This window comes from Symphalangus syndactylus, chromosome 14 (genome assembly GCF_028878055.3).
Source record: "Symphalangus syndactylus isolate Jambi chromosome 14, NHGRI_mSymSyn1-v2.1_pri, whole genome shotgun sequence".
NCBI lineage: Eukaryota > Metazoa > Chordata > Mammalia > Primates > Hylobatidae > Symphalangus > Symphalangus syndactylus.
This window is the reverse complement of record NC_072436.2, coordinates 97,726,100-97,742,217: the sequence shown is the minus strand read 5'-3', so window position 1 is coordinate 97,742,217 and position 16,118 is coordinate 97,726,100. Positions and strand designations below refer to the sequence as shown.

The 16,118-nt window shown below is 45.5% G+C and overlaps 1 protein-coding gene and 1 pseudogene across 17 annotated transcripts in view; one reads left to right on the top strand and one right to left on the bottom strand.

The window, feature by feature from the left end:
* THADA (THADA armadillo repeat containing) overlaps nucleotides 1-16,118 on the bottom strand; it is a 369,177-nt gene that overhangs the window by 18,712 nt on the left and 334,347 nt on the right. The window lies entirely within an intron of this gene.
* Nucleotides 3,973-5,270, top strand: LOC129462669 (large ribosomal subunit protein uL3-like; annotated as a pseudogene).

Below are 16,118 nucleotides of genomic sequence, written 5' to 3'. Positions count from 1 at the left end.
CCTGAGTAACTGGCACTACAGGCACACGCCACTACACCCAGCTAATTTTGCATTTTTTGTAGAGACAGGGTTTTTGCCATGTTGTCCAGGCTGGTCTTGAACTCCTGGGCTCAAGCACTGCTCCCATCTTGGCCTCCCAAAATGTGGGGTTACAGGTGTGAATCGCTGTGGCTGGCCAATGACGGTAGCCTTCTAAGCAGGCTCCTTGCTTCCAGTCTTGTCTAGACTCCAGACTTTCCCCTTCCCTGTGGTCAGGGTGACCTGTCTAAGACAACTCTGATCTGATTATGTCTCAGTCTAAAAGCCTTCAGTGCTCCCACAAGGCCCAAATGTCCTACATCCTTAACATTAAAGACTCTTTCTACATGGCTTCCCTGCCCCCTTGTTGCAGGAAAAAGTAAGTTCACAGCTCTCTTCTATCCCTCCGTCATCACTAGTGGATTGGCTGTACCAGCCATGGGTATTTTAGGCTTACAATTTCCTTCATTCTGGGTGGCTGAGTCCCTTTCTCTTAAGTTCTTCCTGGGCCTTAGTCAAATCTTTTCAAGTGACCCTGAATCTTCTCAGTACCCCATCCCCTTCCCACCCCCATCCGAGCTGTCTTTCTTCTGATTACCAGCATCTCTGTGGTGACCATACTCTTTTTTTCTTCAGTTTATTTCCAGATCTAACAGAATGATGACATTGTGCCAATTCTCAGTGCCTTGGGAGGTGGGGATAGGTTGGAACATGCCTGCTATTCCTTGTCAGAGCAGACCTGGGGAGGATGTCCATCAAGAAAGGACCTCCAGTTCCTCAATAAGTCAAAGAATTACCATGTGACCCACAATTCCACTCCTAGGTACATACCCAAGAGAACTGAAAGCAGGTACCCAAATAAAAGCTTATACATAAATGTTCATGCAGCACTATTCACAGTAGCCAAGAGGTGGAAACAACACAAATGTCTATCCATTAATGGATGAATGGATAAATAAAATGTGGTAGATCCATACAATGGACCATTACTCAGCCATAAAAAGAATTAAAAGTGCTGATTCATGCTACAGCATGGATGAACCTTGTAAACATTATGTCTAATGAAAATAGCCAAGCACAAAAGGTCATATATAAATCCATTTATATGAAACAACTTAATAGGAAAAGTCATGGAGACAGAAAGCAGACTGGTAGTTGCCAGGGGCCAGGGGATAGGGGGGACTACTTAATGGGTACAGGGTTTTTAGGGGAGTGATAAAACTGTTCTGGAACTAGATAGTGGTAATGACTGCACACTATTGTAAAAGTACTAAATGCTACTGGAACTGTATACTTTAAAATGATTAATTTTATGTTTATTTCATCTCAATAATATATAAACATGAAAAAAGAAAGGGGCTGGGCATGGTGGCTCACACCTGTAATCCCAGCACTTTGGGAGGCCAAGGTCGGAGGATCCTTAAACCCAGGAGTTTGAGGCCAGCCTGGGCAACATAGTGAGACCCTTTCTCTATAAAAATAAAATAAAATAAAATACAGTAAAATAAAATAAAATAAAAGGACCCTCATGCGGATGGAGCAGGAGAGTGTGTCAAGAACAGAGGACAATGGGTAATTCAATTCTGTGCCCCTGAGGCGTTAAAGCAAAGGGAATGGGCAGGAAAGTGGGCCCATTTGCTTTAAAGGGATTCAGCCTCTTCAATGAGTATTTCTCCCCAGGATGCATTCTCCAAAGACTAATCCTAAGAAGGGAGGTGAGGGGTGGACAGACGAAGGTGAATAAAGGTAAAACAAGAGTGAAAAGGCGTCAGGCCTCCTTCCCTGTTTGCTGGGGTCTGGGCTCACAAAAGGACAAGAAGACTGGAAAGGTTGCAGCCTGAGAGGGGTGGTCTACACAGCCACCAAGAAGGGAACCCTTGCTTTCTGGTAATAAACTAAGACATTTCACATCTGAAATCACCTGCATGGTAAGACTCAAATGTAAGTGGATCCTGTGAAACACAATTTTATGCAGAGAGCAGAGATCAGATCAGATCACAAAGCTGCAAAGAGAAATCTCTTTACCTAAATTACACAGACCCACTCGTCTGGTTTCCATTTCACTGCCTGAGTCTGTTTTATAGTTGTGCTTTTTCATGAAGGCTTTTAAGGGAGGCTATACCCTGACATCATGTGGAAAAAATGTCTAAATACATTACAGAGCAGCACTCTTGGAATAGAAGGCAGCCTTGAAGCCTGCTGGTGTCCTGTTTCCTCTCCTTTAAACCCATTTGTTGCTCTCTGCTCTCTAAAAGCAGAAGCCCCCAATCCCAGCTCACCTGGTCTGCTTCCTGTCTCTGTCAGAGTGCGAAACACCAGTCTGGGAAATACAGCAATCTAAGGTACTGTGGGACTGTGTGCTCCTGAGTGGGAGATGTGGCAGGGCCACAGGGAGCTGTGTCCAGCTGGGGCATGCCCAGCACCAGCCCACAGGCCTGAGCCGGCTTGTCTCATGTCATGCACCTTACAATCATGGTGAGGAAACAGGGCCTCCCTCTGTTGGCTTTTCTTAGAAATCTACTCCAAAACCTCCTACCTCCTCCCCTATCCTCATGCCTTTTTCAGATGTGTCCCCATGTTCAGGGAATAGTTTTTCTCAAAAGCTCTTATGAAAAAATAGTTCCCCTCAATTAAAATCTGTTGTATTGTGAGCAAATTCGCCGTATGTGTCATCTATTCCGTGTTTCTTCCTCCTCCCGGCAGAAGCTACCATTCTCCTGACTTTCCAGTCAGGGCTGTTCCTTCTGTCCCTGAGTCTCTGACTTGGACGGAACAGCATACTTCTGCTGCCACTCCTAGATAATCCCCCTGCCACCCCCCACAATCTCTCTTTTGAAGTCCATACTAACCACCTCCCCATTCTTGTTGGCTAGAGACCTGGCCTTCTTCAATGACTGCATCATGGCCACCCCATCTGGGACTTCCACATCCATAAAGATGTCCCTCCCAGTATTTGCTTTCACCATTCTTCAACCTCTTCAGTTCAAATACTCTCCATCTCTGATTTTACTCTACTCCCAATTAACCATGATGACATCTGAGAACTTGTCATTATTTAGAACTGTTTCAACTCCAGATCTCAAATTCTAAGTTTTATCATCACTTTGAAATGAACATCAGTATCATTGCGAACGTTTAGTGGGTACTTATGTGCAAGGCACTATCATATGTACTTCATATATATTAATTATGATGACCTTTTAAAGCAGGTTTTATGAGCCCCATTTTATAATGGGGTATAACAGAGAGACACAGTTTAGGATTTGGGATTTAAGCCACATAGTCTACACACTATGGCTCCCACATCATATGGCCTCTTTAATATTCCTAACACGACTGTTTAACCTTCTACCTTTTCCACTGAAACTACCCACGCCCCCCAATCCTCACCACATCCTTGACCTTGCCCTCTCTCCCAGGCTATTATTCTACATTATCCAGGATTCCCCAGACCTGTGATGATCTTCCTAGTCCCCAATGCCCTTGACAATCTGATCTGCCACCAGGCTCAACAATGCTCCCTAGCCACCTCTCCCCAAACCCAATCTACTGTTCTACTTTGAGTCACCAATTCCAGCTGAGTAGCGGCAGTCTGCTGATGAAGCTGTCTATAAATTCATGCTGTTTAATCTCAGCTGGACTCTCCATGTCCCCTGGTAATTCTTTTCTTCCTATTCTGGTGACTCCTAACTGATCCTCTATATAAACTGTTCCAATCTTTTCCCTGTCTCTCCATCTTACTCCCTAACCACTCATTCTTGACTTCTTGACTTGACATTCTTGATAATCTTGACTTCTACAAGGACATTCAGCATAAGCTCAAACTTCCGTCCCCCTCAGAGTCAAAGCTTCTCTAATGACTCTTTTGAAACATTGGCTTGAAGACAGATCAGGGTCTAGAAGATGTGGTTTTAGGGCAGGGGAATGATGTAAATATTTGTATGAGCTCTCTACTGGCGGGATTTGATGGCGTGATGTCTCACAGAAAGTTCTCCGCTCCCAGACATGGGTCCCTCGGCTTCCTGCCTTGGAAGCACAGCAGCAGGCATTGTGGGAAGGTGAAGAGCTTCCCTAAGGATGACCCGTCCAAGCCGGTCCACCTCACAGCCGTCTTGGGATACAAGGCTGGCAATGACTCACATTGTGCGGGAAGTCGACAGGCCAGGATCCAAGGTGAACAAGAAAGAGGTGGTGGAGGCTGTGACCATTGTGGAGATGCCACCCATGGTGTCTGTGAGCATTGTGGGCTACGTGGAAACCCCTCGAGGCCTCCGGACCTTCAAGACTGTCTTCGCTGAGCACATCAGTGATGAATGCAAGAGGCGTTTCTATAAGAATTGGCATAAATCTAAGAAGAAGGCCTTTACCAAGTACTGCAAGAAATGGCAGGATGAGGATGGCAAGAAGCAGCTGGAGAAGGACTTCAGCAGCATGAAGAAGTATTGCCAAGTCATCCGTGTTACTGCCCACACCCAGATGCGCCTGCTTCCTCTGGGCCAGAAGAAGGCCCACCTGATGGAGATCCAGGTGAACGGAGGCACCGTGGCCGAGAAGTTGGACTGGGCCCGTGAGAGGCTCGAGCAGCAGGTACCTGTGAACCAAGTGTTTGGACAGGATGAGATGATCGACGTCATGGGGGTGACCAAGGGCAAAGGCTATAAAGGAGTCACCAGTCGTTGGCAACCAAGAAGCTCCCCTGCAAGACCCACCGAGGCCTGCGCAAGGTAGCCTGTATTGGGGCATGGCATCCTGCTCGTGTAGCCTTCTCTGTGGCACGCGCTGGGCAGAAAGGCTACCATCACCGCACTGAGATCAACAAGAAGATCTATAAGATTGGCCAGGGCTACCTTATCAAGGATGGCAAGCTGATCAAGAACAGTGCCTCTACTGACTATGACCTGTCTGACAAGAGCATCAACCCTCTGGGTAGCTTTGTCTACTATGGTGAAGTGACCAATGACTTTGTTATGCTGAAAGGCTGTGTGGTGGGAACCAATAAGCGGGTGCTCACCCTCCGCAAGTCCTTGCTGGTGCAGACGAAGCGGCGGGCTCTGGAGAAGATTGACCTTAAGTTCCTTGACACCACCTCCAAGTTTGGCCATGGCCGCTTCCAGACCATGGAGGAGAAGAAAACATTCATGGGACCACTCAAGAAAGACCAAATTGCAAAGGAAGAAGGAGCTTAATGCCAGGAACAGATTTTGCAGTTGGTGGGGTCTCAATAAAAGTTATTTTCCACTGGAAAAAAAAAATATTTGTATGAGAAGGAGCCACTGGAGGTAGAGAAGGAGAACCTGAAGATGCCTGGGAGGAAAGGGAATCGTGGCTGGATAGAGGTCATGGGGGAGGTATAAGGTGCTGTGTGTAGGATGTGTGCAGGGGAAGGAGCACCTTTTTTGCTGAGTTTGAATTGGGGAGGATAAGAAGACAGATGATGCAGCAGAGTGGTCAACACTTGGGCCCTTTGCCTACCTCCTACTTACTTCTAAACTCCTTAAAGGTGGCTCTAACCTCCCACTACTGAATCTTCTCTCTCAACTCTCACTCATGACATTTTCTCAATCCTTATCGTCCTTAACCTGACCTTTCAACAGTGTTTGGCATGGGTGACCAAACCTGCCCCCTTGATAGTTTTTCCTTATGTGGGTTTCATGACAATGGAACCTCTTGGTTTTCTTGATGGGTCTTCGTTATTCCCTTTGCTAGCTCCCCTTCCAAACTGCTACGATGGCCTAAAAATGCTGCCCACCTTTAATTTCTCTCTCCTCTCCCAAGCTACCCATCTCTCTTTTTGCATTCACTCATTCAATATGTAATTATGTTAAGTACCTACCATGTGCCAAGTACATGGCAGCTATTAAACTGTAGCTGAATTAATGTTAATGTGTAGCTCTGATCACGCTGCTTATTTGTTCAAAAATCTTTACTGGTTCTCTGATGTAAATGATATCCAGATTCTTTGGCCTAGCAAAGATGTTTTAGCAGACATCTGTTGTTTTTGCTGCCCACCTTCCATTCACCCTCCTTTGGATAGCTGTCCCTAGTCTCCCTCCAGAGACCCAGCCCCTCCACACCTTTTAGTCCATGTGGTTTGGGTGGGGCTAACCCTACCCTCAACTCCAGGCATGGGTACCTGCTCCAGATAGGTTCCAGGCCTATCCCTGAACTAATCTCAGAGGCCAGGAATATGATGCCCTCATTGGCATCTGGCCCCTGAGATTAGATCAGGGATAGGCCTGGACCCCAACTAGAGCCAATAAAATGCAAAGGGATTGTACTGACACAGGACTTGAATAAATGAAGATGTAAAGGCTAGAGCTGCTGTGGCCATCTTAAACTCCAAGAAAAGTATGAGCTGATTGAAAACAGAACCAACCTAGGAGCAGAAGGGAGAAATGGCAAGAAACCAGGTCCCTGGGACACTGTTTGAGTCCTTGAATTATGTCATGTCTTAAGCCAGTCTTAGCCTTGGAATTCTCAGTTACATGATCCAATATGCCTCCCTTATGCTGAAGTGGGCTGCATTGGACATTCTGTCACTTGCATCTGAAAGAATCCTATTTGATCCAAAGGTCCTTTGTGTCATCCCGCTTCATCTCATCCCACCCTACTCACGCACTCGATGCTTGTACCACACTAACATTCCTTTCCTGAGCAGGCCTCATACTCTGCCACCCATGTCTTTCTGGAATGTTCTCCATCTTTCTCATCTTTTCCTCTTGAAATTCTGCCCATACTTTAAGGTTTGGCTGTAATGAACTTTCCTCCAAGCAGCCATTCTTCTCTAATTTCCCCCAATGACAAATGTTTGTTGGATAAAGTCTAACTGAACACACACTGACATGGAGAACCTGGATCCAAGGTTCCTTAAACCTGATGCAGAGACCTGGGCCTCCAGCAAACTTGTTCATCTCCCCTCAGGGCTTGGGACTTGTTTTCTCGGTCCTCCCACTGGTCTACATCCTTGTTTCCTGCACTCTTTGGTCATCACTTCCCAAAAAGTTTTTCTGGGGACACTGGCTTTTTGGAATGTTAGTAGATATTTAAAACAACATAAAACACTCCCAACTTCAAAACCAACCAAAGCAGCTTTACTCCAGCTGGAAACTAAAGAGTGTTAACTATTTAATAAGTTTGGGAAATTCTGGGTTAAACAAATATTTCTGTTTTAAAAACCTGGGGAGGTGGGGATGGGGGCAGAGTATGTACCTTTTCTCCAACTTACTCATAAAGCAAGTACGAGAGCAGAGGGACGTGCCACATTCTTCTCTGAAAACATATTTAGGTTTAAGGTAGGTACGGGTTATTTTATATACACGTATAAATATCCTACTCTTTGTTCAAGGTGCCTATTTGCTCTGCACAGTGACTATTATGAACACAGAAAACTGTTCATTGTTAAATATGGCATGCTAAGTAGTTTTGCTTTCTGGCAAATCTCCAAACCATAATTATTAAGGGACTGGAGCTGCTGAGGAATTCTTGGGTTACAAGAGGCTTTGATCCTGTTCCTGCCTTCTTTCCCTGACATGAATTTCTATGGGTGTGGCTGACTTTCATTGTTTTTCACTGCTGTGAAGGTGAAGGATTAAATAGGACTTCAAGGTGACAAGGGATTAGGCCCCCCAGAACTGCTGAGAGGAGGCTCTGGCTAAACCTCTCCTGCCTTTTGGAGCCCCAAATGGCTGTAACCAAGGGAATGCACAAGCTCCATCCAAGTATTGGTGTCGGGGAATGCTGTGGCCTCTAATATTTGGTTTCCCACACACTCCGGGAAGCTCAGATTTTTAGGCCTCACTCATTATTGGGTTTCCAGCTGGGGTGAAGCCTCTGTCTGTACTAAACGGCTGACAGGACTTTGCTCAGCAAAAGGCAACAGGCCCTGGGTGGGTGAGGCTTTGTTATTTCATTCCCATCAAAGGTGAGAGATCTAATCCAAAATTCTTTGGGCAACTACAGCCATTTGACACGTGTAGCCCTCAAACTCATGTAGCTGCCTCCTTTACAGGGTCAAGAAGACACCTCAGCTCAGTCACAGACCATTAGGTGACCTACTGAAAGAGCCAATCTCCTTTCTACTGAAACATTTGCTGAAATGTCAAGGGGCACATAACTATTCTTTCAGGCTCTTTTAAATTCTCCCCTGCCTGTAAGAAGAGGTAAGAAAGAACACCTGGATGTTCATGAATCCAAGATAGAAGGAATAAAAATACTCCACCCAAAATGAAGTGGTAAGGTCCTCTTAACTTGGTGAAGAAAAGGCTTCTCTAACAAACAGCAAGTTTCTAGTTTTCCAGCATTAAAAAAAAAAAAAAACCCCGCTTACGTCTGGGTGCAGTGGCTCATGCCTGTAATCCCAGCACTTTGGGAGGCCAAGATGGGAGTTATCACTTGAGCACAGGAGTTTGAGACCAGCCTGAGCAGCACAGTGAGACCTTGTCTCTCTTCTACTTTTTTTTTTTTTTTAAACCAGTTAGCATTTGGATTGGGGATAGAACCTTGCTCACTTTTTGACATTGTATTTATTTATTTTTTTGAGTCTGTTATATAGGCTGAAGTGCAGGGGCATGATCATGGCTCACTGCAGCCTCGACCTCCTAGTGGGCTCAAGTGATCCTCCTACCTCAGCCTCCGAAGTAGCTGGAACCACAGGCGCATGCTACCATTCCTGGCTAATTGGAAAAAAAAAATTTTTTTTTTTTCATACAGACAGAGTATGTTACGTTGCCCAGGCTGGTCTCAACCTCCCAGGCTCAAGTGATCCTCCTCCCTCAGACTCTTGAGTAGCTGGGACCACAGGTGTGTACCATCAAGCCCAGCTAATTTTCTTCTTTTTTGTACAGATGAAATCTCACTACGTTGCCTAGGCTGGTCATGACCTCCTGGGCTCAAGTGATCCTTCTACCTCAGCCTCCCCAAATGCTGGGATTATAGGTGCAAGCCACTACACCTGGCCAACATTCATTTTTATTCATATTTTAATACAAACAAAATCACCTTCATTTTATACAGAAACTGAAGCCAAGAGAGTAGAGCCAAATAATTCAGGATAGAGAGGACTCCCTGATTCCCAGATCAGTATTCTCTCTCCAAGATGGGAACTGTCCTTCAAAGTTTTCTTCCCAGATGGGAAAACGCCTCCCATCTGGTAGATGGGTAGAGGTCCCTCTGTTGGTGGGTGGAGACGGGGGATGGAAAAACAAAGGCAGACAGAGAGAATGGGAGAGAAAACAGACATCAGAGTCCTTGAAGGCAGCAACTAGAAACCAGAAGCTTCTAACACAGGGGGACGTCAGAAAGTTGTCCAGACTACCTGTTTCGGGAAGGGCCAGAGTGGAGTTTCCTTCAAATGTCTGCTCCCACTGGGAGAGGCAGAGAGGGAAGGCACAAGGCCCCTGGGGCGCTTGTCTCTAACCCCAAACCCTGCGCCTCCCTATGACAGGCTGCTTCTCACTGGAAAGGAGTCAGGCAATCAATCATAAAGAGGAGAGAAGGGGCTTCTCCCGGGCCAGCAGGGCCCAATTCCAAAAGGCTGGGCTTTGGGGCAGCACAGGAGGCTTCTGAGTCTCCTTCTCTTTTGAATGGGTCAACCTAGTGACGTCTCCCTTCACTCCGCCACCTCAATCTATCCCACTCCCCACTTCCTCCGTTGGCATCTGTCCTAGGAAGATGTGCATGAGTTCATTCCAGATACGGAAGGCCTTTCTCTCAGCTCAAGGTGAAGGTCAGTGATTCACATGGCTAAAAATGAACTTAAGGCCACCTATCAAAAGCAAAATGAAACACACACAAAAAGTTAAATTCCCCTGCTATTTAAATTACAGCAAGCAACATAAAACCTTATTTAGTAATTACAACCAACACTCAAATATGTAAACTTCAATTACGTGTTACGGATCAGTAAGAGCAAAATGAGGAAAAAAGAGGAGAGCTGAGGGTAGGGGAAAGTCACAGACTGAAAGAAAGAAAGTCCAGAGGCAGGCAGCTCAGAAGCAGAGAAGCCAGTGGGAGGAAGGGGAGGTACAGAAAAGCAGGAGTTGGGGGTTCAGTAGGCTCTGGGGCTGAGGTGACGTGTCATGCCCTGGACAGTCTTATTAGAGTTATTACTGACACCTCCTACTGCTCTTGATCCTCACACTTTCAGGTGCCTCCCTTAGAAAGGGAGAGCCCCGGTGGCCCATGGAGCAGGCTTACAGGATTAAATACGAGACACTGAGTAGGTTTGAATTTCAGGTAAACAATAAATAACCTTTTAGTATAAGTATTCCCAAATATAGCATGGGGCATACTTATACTAAAAAAAAATTATTTGTTGGCCAGGTGTGGTGGCTCATGCCTGTAATCCCAGCACTTTGGGAGGCTGAGGGGTGGATCACCTGAGGTTGGGAGTTCGAGACCAGCCTGACCAACATAGAGAAACCCCGTCTCTACTAAAAATACAAAATTAGCCAGGTGTGGTGGTGGGCCCCTGTAATCCCAGCTACTCGGGAGGCTGAGGTGGGAGAATCGCTTGAGCCTGGGAGGCGGAGGTTGTGGTGAGCCGAGATCGTGCCATTGCATTCCAGCCCAGGCAACAAGAGTGAAACTCCGTCTCAAAAAAAAAAATAAAAAAAAATAAAAAAATAAAAATAAAAAATTATTTGTTATTTATCTGAAATTCATTTAACTGGGTGTCCTGTATTTTTATTTGCTAAATCTGGCAACCTTACTCAAGAGACCAAATCATTCTTTGGACGACCTCAATGACCAGGCCAATATTTACACTGAGGGCCAGGGGGAAATCAAGTTGAAGGTCACTTTTAGAAATGAAGAGTGAAGCAGCACAGAGACTTTGCTAAGTAGGATAGAACTTGGCAACTGGAGGATATCAACCCTCAAGTTTTCTCGTCCACTGGCTGTTTATTTCCAGCTGTTCTCCTCCAGTACAGCTGAGGCTGTTTTGGCCCCTTCCCCCTGCCAAAAAGGTTAGGACTCAAAAGAGTAACTCTACACAGGGCTCACATTGGGACTGTGGGTAACTTGGCCTGTGTGAAGCCTCCTCAAGATTCTGGAGGTTCTGTGGTGGAAAGTGAACCTCCTGGAGCACTAAGGAACCAGGCCAAAATGAAACACAGTCCGTAAGTTCTATGGTGTTAAAAAAAATCTTAATGTCAATTGCTGTCAGTTTCAGAGTGACATGATGGAGCCCATTTCACCATGTCAAGGGGAGAGGGGCAGTGAAACTGCCATCAACTAAAAGCTCCAGGTTCACCCAGCACTTGCTGAAGAGGACCCAAAGTGATATTGATAGGGGTCACTACTACTGCCCTTGCTAGAGGGCCAGAAAAGGCTGTCTTGGGGCTGAAACTCAAGACTACTGAAACTCAAGACTACTCAAGACTACTAAACTCAGAGCTACTGCTCCTGAGTCTTGATCCATGAATGCTGGCCAGGGAAACCTGGCAAGGTCAGGAATCACAACCATTGGCTACAACTGAGATAGTACATGACTGTCTGCTCCCTGCCAGTCCACCCTACTCTGACTGCACGTCCTGCCAGTTCATGCATTTATGCTCCTTGCCAGGCCCCTGTAGGCAGCAGAGGCCCTATAGGCAGTAAGTCATAACATGGAGCTTTCTAGACTTAAACAAATTACAGAGTTACAGAAAATAATAATAACTTACTATAGCTGACAGTGGAATCATTCCAGATGTTCTGTTCTGACCTGCTTTTTTCAGTTAACAATATATCACGGATGCCTTTGCATGTGGGTTCATACCGATTTACTCCATTTTTAACTGCTGCATAGTATGTGGAGGTATTAACATTTACTTAAGTAATCCTTTGATGAATATTTAGGTTATTCCTTTTCCTGTTATAAACATTGTTGAAAGGAATACCTTATACATATATCTTTGTGCCCTTGTGCAAATATTCCTACAGGATAAATTTCCTAAAAGGGAATTGCTGGCTCAATTGGCACAAACATCTAAATTTCTACAGATACCATTAAACTCTCTCTAAAAATGTACCAATTTATAGTTCCACCTGGTATGATCATGCCTGTTCCTTCACAGCTCTCACCCCCAGTGACAGCAATTTTTTTTTTTTTTTTTTTTTTTTTTTTTAGGTGGAGTCTCACTCTGTCGTCCAGGCTGGAGTACGGTGGAATGATCTCAGCTCACTGCAGCCTATGCCTCCCGGGTTCGAGCAATTCTCCTGCATCAGCATCCCAAGTAGCTGGGATTACAAGTGCCCGCCACCACACCCAGCTGGTCTTGAACTCCTGAACTCAAGTGATCCTCCAGCCTTGGCCTCTCAAAGTGTGGGATTACAAGTGTGAGCCACCACACCTGGCCAAGAGCAATCTTTTTATTCTGTGCCAGTAAGATACAGGGAAATGACAGGGTGCTGATGTTCTAATTGGTATTTCTTTTTTTATTAGTGAGGATGAGCATGTTTTTCATGCGTGTACTGTTCACATCTTTTTTCTTCTACAGAGTGCTCGGTTTTTATCTTTGGCCTCTTTTTCTATTATCTTCATTTACCTATTTTTAAAGACTTCCTCGTACATTATTCATAAAAACTTAATTGCCTAATATATTGCCTGAAGTCCCAGCTACTTGGGAGGCTGAGGTGGGAGGATCACTTGAGCCCGGGAGGTACAATGCGAGTACTTCCTCTGAAGAGAGGTTCATCTACTGAAATCTTGATTGTGTTTTCCTCTGTATGGGCCTCTAAGGAGTCTTTAATTTTTGTGTTGTCATTGGCATAACGTATTTAGAAGACTGTGCTTAAATATCTAAGTGGTAATTTGTTGTTATATTTTTGTTTTATATTTCTAGTGTACTTGCAATTTGGTCAGAATGTGGCCTAGGAAGATTGCTTTATGAAATGGAAATTTTTTTGGTAACATGAAATATGATCAGTTTTTGTAAATGTTATGTAGCTGTTTGAAATGGATGTTTATTTTCTGTCAGAGTACAAGGTTTATACCTATACAAACTTTTAAGTCCGGTATTTAAATCCTTTAAGGCCTCATTCATCTTTGGTTGGCTTGACCGTTTACATTCTGAGAAAGGAAAAGTATCCTACTATGGTTGTATTTTAATAACTTTTATCTAATATTTTGTAGAGTGTTTTTTGGTAAATTTGGATGCTATTTTACCTGATATGTAAAGGGTCATGCCTGTTATTTTGTGGATAACTTTTATCATTATCCAATGCTTCTCTTCCTGTCCATCTTCATACTTTTTGTCTTAAATTTGTTTGCCTAATATTATTATTGCCACCCCTGCTTTCTTTCTGTTACCATTTGCCTGAAATAAATTTGTGCATTTCTTTTTTTTTTGAGAAGGGGTCTTGCTGTGTCACCCAGGCTGGAGTGCAGTGGTCCAATCTCGGCTCATTGCAACCTCCACCTCCTGGGCTCAAGCAATTCTCCTACCTCAGCTTCCTGAGTAGCTGGGACTACAGGCATGCACCATCATGCCCAGCTATTTTTTGTATTTTTAGTAGAGATGGGGTTTCGCCATGTTGCCTGGTTTGTGCTTGTTTTTTTTGAGACAGAGTCTTGCTCTGTCACCCAGGCTGGACTGCAATGGCACAATCTCGGCTCACTGCAACCTCTGCCTCCTGGGTTCCAGCAATTCTCCTGCCTCAGCCTCCCAAGTAGGTGGGATTACAGGTGCGTGCCACTAATGCCTGCCTATTGTTTTGATTTTTTTTTGAGATGGAGTTTTGCTTTTTTGCCCAGGCTGGAGTGAAATGGCATGATCTCGGCTCACTGCAACCTCCACTCCCCCAGGTTCAAGCGATTCTCTTGCTTCAGCCTCCCAAGTAGCTGGGATTACAGGCATGCACCACCACGCCTGGCTAATTTTGTATTTTTAGTAGAGACGGGGTTTCTCCATGTTGGTCAGGCTGGTCTCAAACTCCCGACCTCAGGTGATCCGCCCACCTCGGCCTCTCAAAGTGCTGCGATTACAGGCGTGAGCCACTGTCCTGGGCCAGAAGTAACTTTTTCAAAGATGAAAAACAATCTAAGATTTATGGACAAGGCTGTTCAAAGAGACTCAGTGCTGTTTGTAGCCAAGGTGGAAATTTCAGATTCCTAGATCTATTCTGGATTGGGAGAAAAGAAGGGAAGGGAGGAGCCTGGGGGAAAAAAGCAAGAGGATAGAGGGCGGGGTTAGAACTGGCTGGAGAAGAACACAGGAAGGTCAGTGCTTTGGAAGATTTCTTGCACCCATCTCCGAGTTCTACAGTACCATGAACATGACAACCATTTCCAGCAAATGGTGGTGACAGAAATAGATGAATCCACTTTGCTGGCACTGTTTTTCCCTAAGTACCGTGCTGTACACACTTTCAGCACGGATGGAAGGGTGATGGGGACCAGCACTGCATATTGGAGATGAATGAACATTTTATCTGAAACTGGGAATTCTGCTTCTACAGGTTCTGATCCCTGAGTGTGTGCTTGGGAAGCCACCAGAACAAGATTCCTGCTAGTTTCTCAGAGTTGAATTTAAACTATTTGGCCAGAAGCTTGCCTGTGGTTGGACCAGTCTCTTACAGCAACTCCTGCCCATTCCATCCGTCCCCAAAGGCCAGTGGTGGGGGCGGGGGCACGGAAAGGCTGCTGGGAGCAGCCCCAGACCCAGTGCATCTGGACAACCTCCTGGGCCTCACGGGTGCCGAGCCAACATTTTTGAGTGTATATTTTAAAACCACAGCTTCAAAGTATAAAAATAGTGTGAAAAATAAAAACAGGACTCACAATCAGAGCCTCAATCACTCTGCTGGTTAGAGAGGTTAGAGAAATAATAAAATTAGAGTAACCAAACTGAAAGCTTTAAGAGCGTTTCCTTGCTTAGTGAGGAGCATCCTGGGGCGAGACTCGTGCCGGGCCCTTTCCTAAGTTCTTAAGGCAGCTCGGCTTCCACTTAAAACGTCTGTTATCACTCCTGTATCCCCTGTGGAGTTATTTATGAAGAAGGTTTCCCAGCCAGCCTGCCAAGCAAGGCATCTCTAACAAGGGCTGGGCAGGCAGGAGGAGCTGAATGAGAAGCCCACAGAGGCTGTGCTGTACGACCCCACTTCTTCAAACACACCCAGGCTGTAACTCAAAACTTGAAAACAACCCGAATCCTTTTCCAAACACAAACCGAATCTCTTCTGTCAGGTTCCATATATTTTCCTAACTCCATTCCCCACCCTGACCCACTCCACAGCAGAAACCAATTTTCTTAACAGAGTGGGTTCTTGGGAGTTTTCGTCCTAAGTGTTCTCATTTGGAACAGATTAAGGGGGCGAGGATGATAATCTGATTTTTTTTTTTTTTTTTTTTAACTTTAAAACACACACACACACACACACACACGCACACACAAACACTTGAGGGTCTGAAGCAGAACCACTACTATGTTCTATGAGTGGCTTTTAAAAGAGGGGAATTTTATTTTCTGGTGTGATGGGACTGGGTTGCTTGGGGAGCCCTTACCAACTTGTCCCAGTGTAACCTGACCCTAAAGGCTCATTGCTGGGGCCTGTGGGCTTGCCAGGAGGTTGAGCATGGGACTGACTGAAGGGAAGCTGCCCATCTCAAACCCCATGTCCACATTCAACTCCAAAACCAGGCTGTGCTACAGAAACAATAGGTCTGCCTGTCGTGAGCCACTCTAGAATGTAACATGCTCCAGGCCGGGCACGGTGGCTCACGCCTGTAATCCCAGCACTTTGGGACGCCAAGGTGGGCGGATCACAAGGTCGGCGGATCACAAGGTCAGCAGATCGAGACCATCCTGGCTAACACGGTGAAACCCCATCTCTACTAAAAACAAAACAAAACAAAAAAATAAAAAAATTAGCCAGGCGTGGTGGCTGGCACCTGTAGTCCCAGCTACTCGGGAGGCTGAGGCAGAAGAAAGGTGTGAACCCGGGAGGCGGAGCTTGCAGTGAGCCAAGATCGTGCCACTGCACTCCAGCCTGGGCGACAGAGCGAGATTCCCTCTCAAAAACAAAAAACAAAAAACAAAAAACATGATCCACTCTGCTGTGATGGAGGCCTCAGCCCTTAAAAAGCTTAGTGTGGGTGAGAGGAGGAGTCTCCTAAAGGA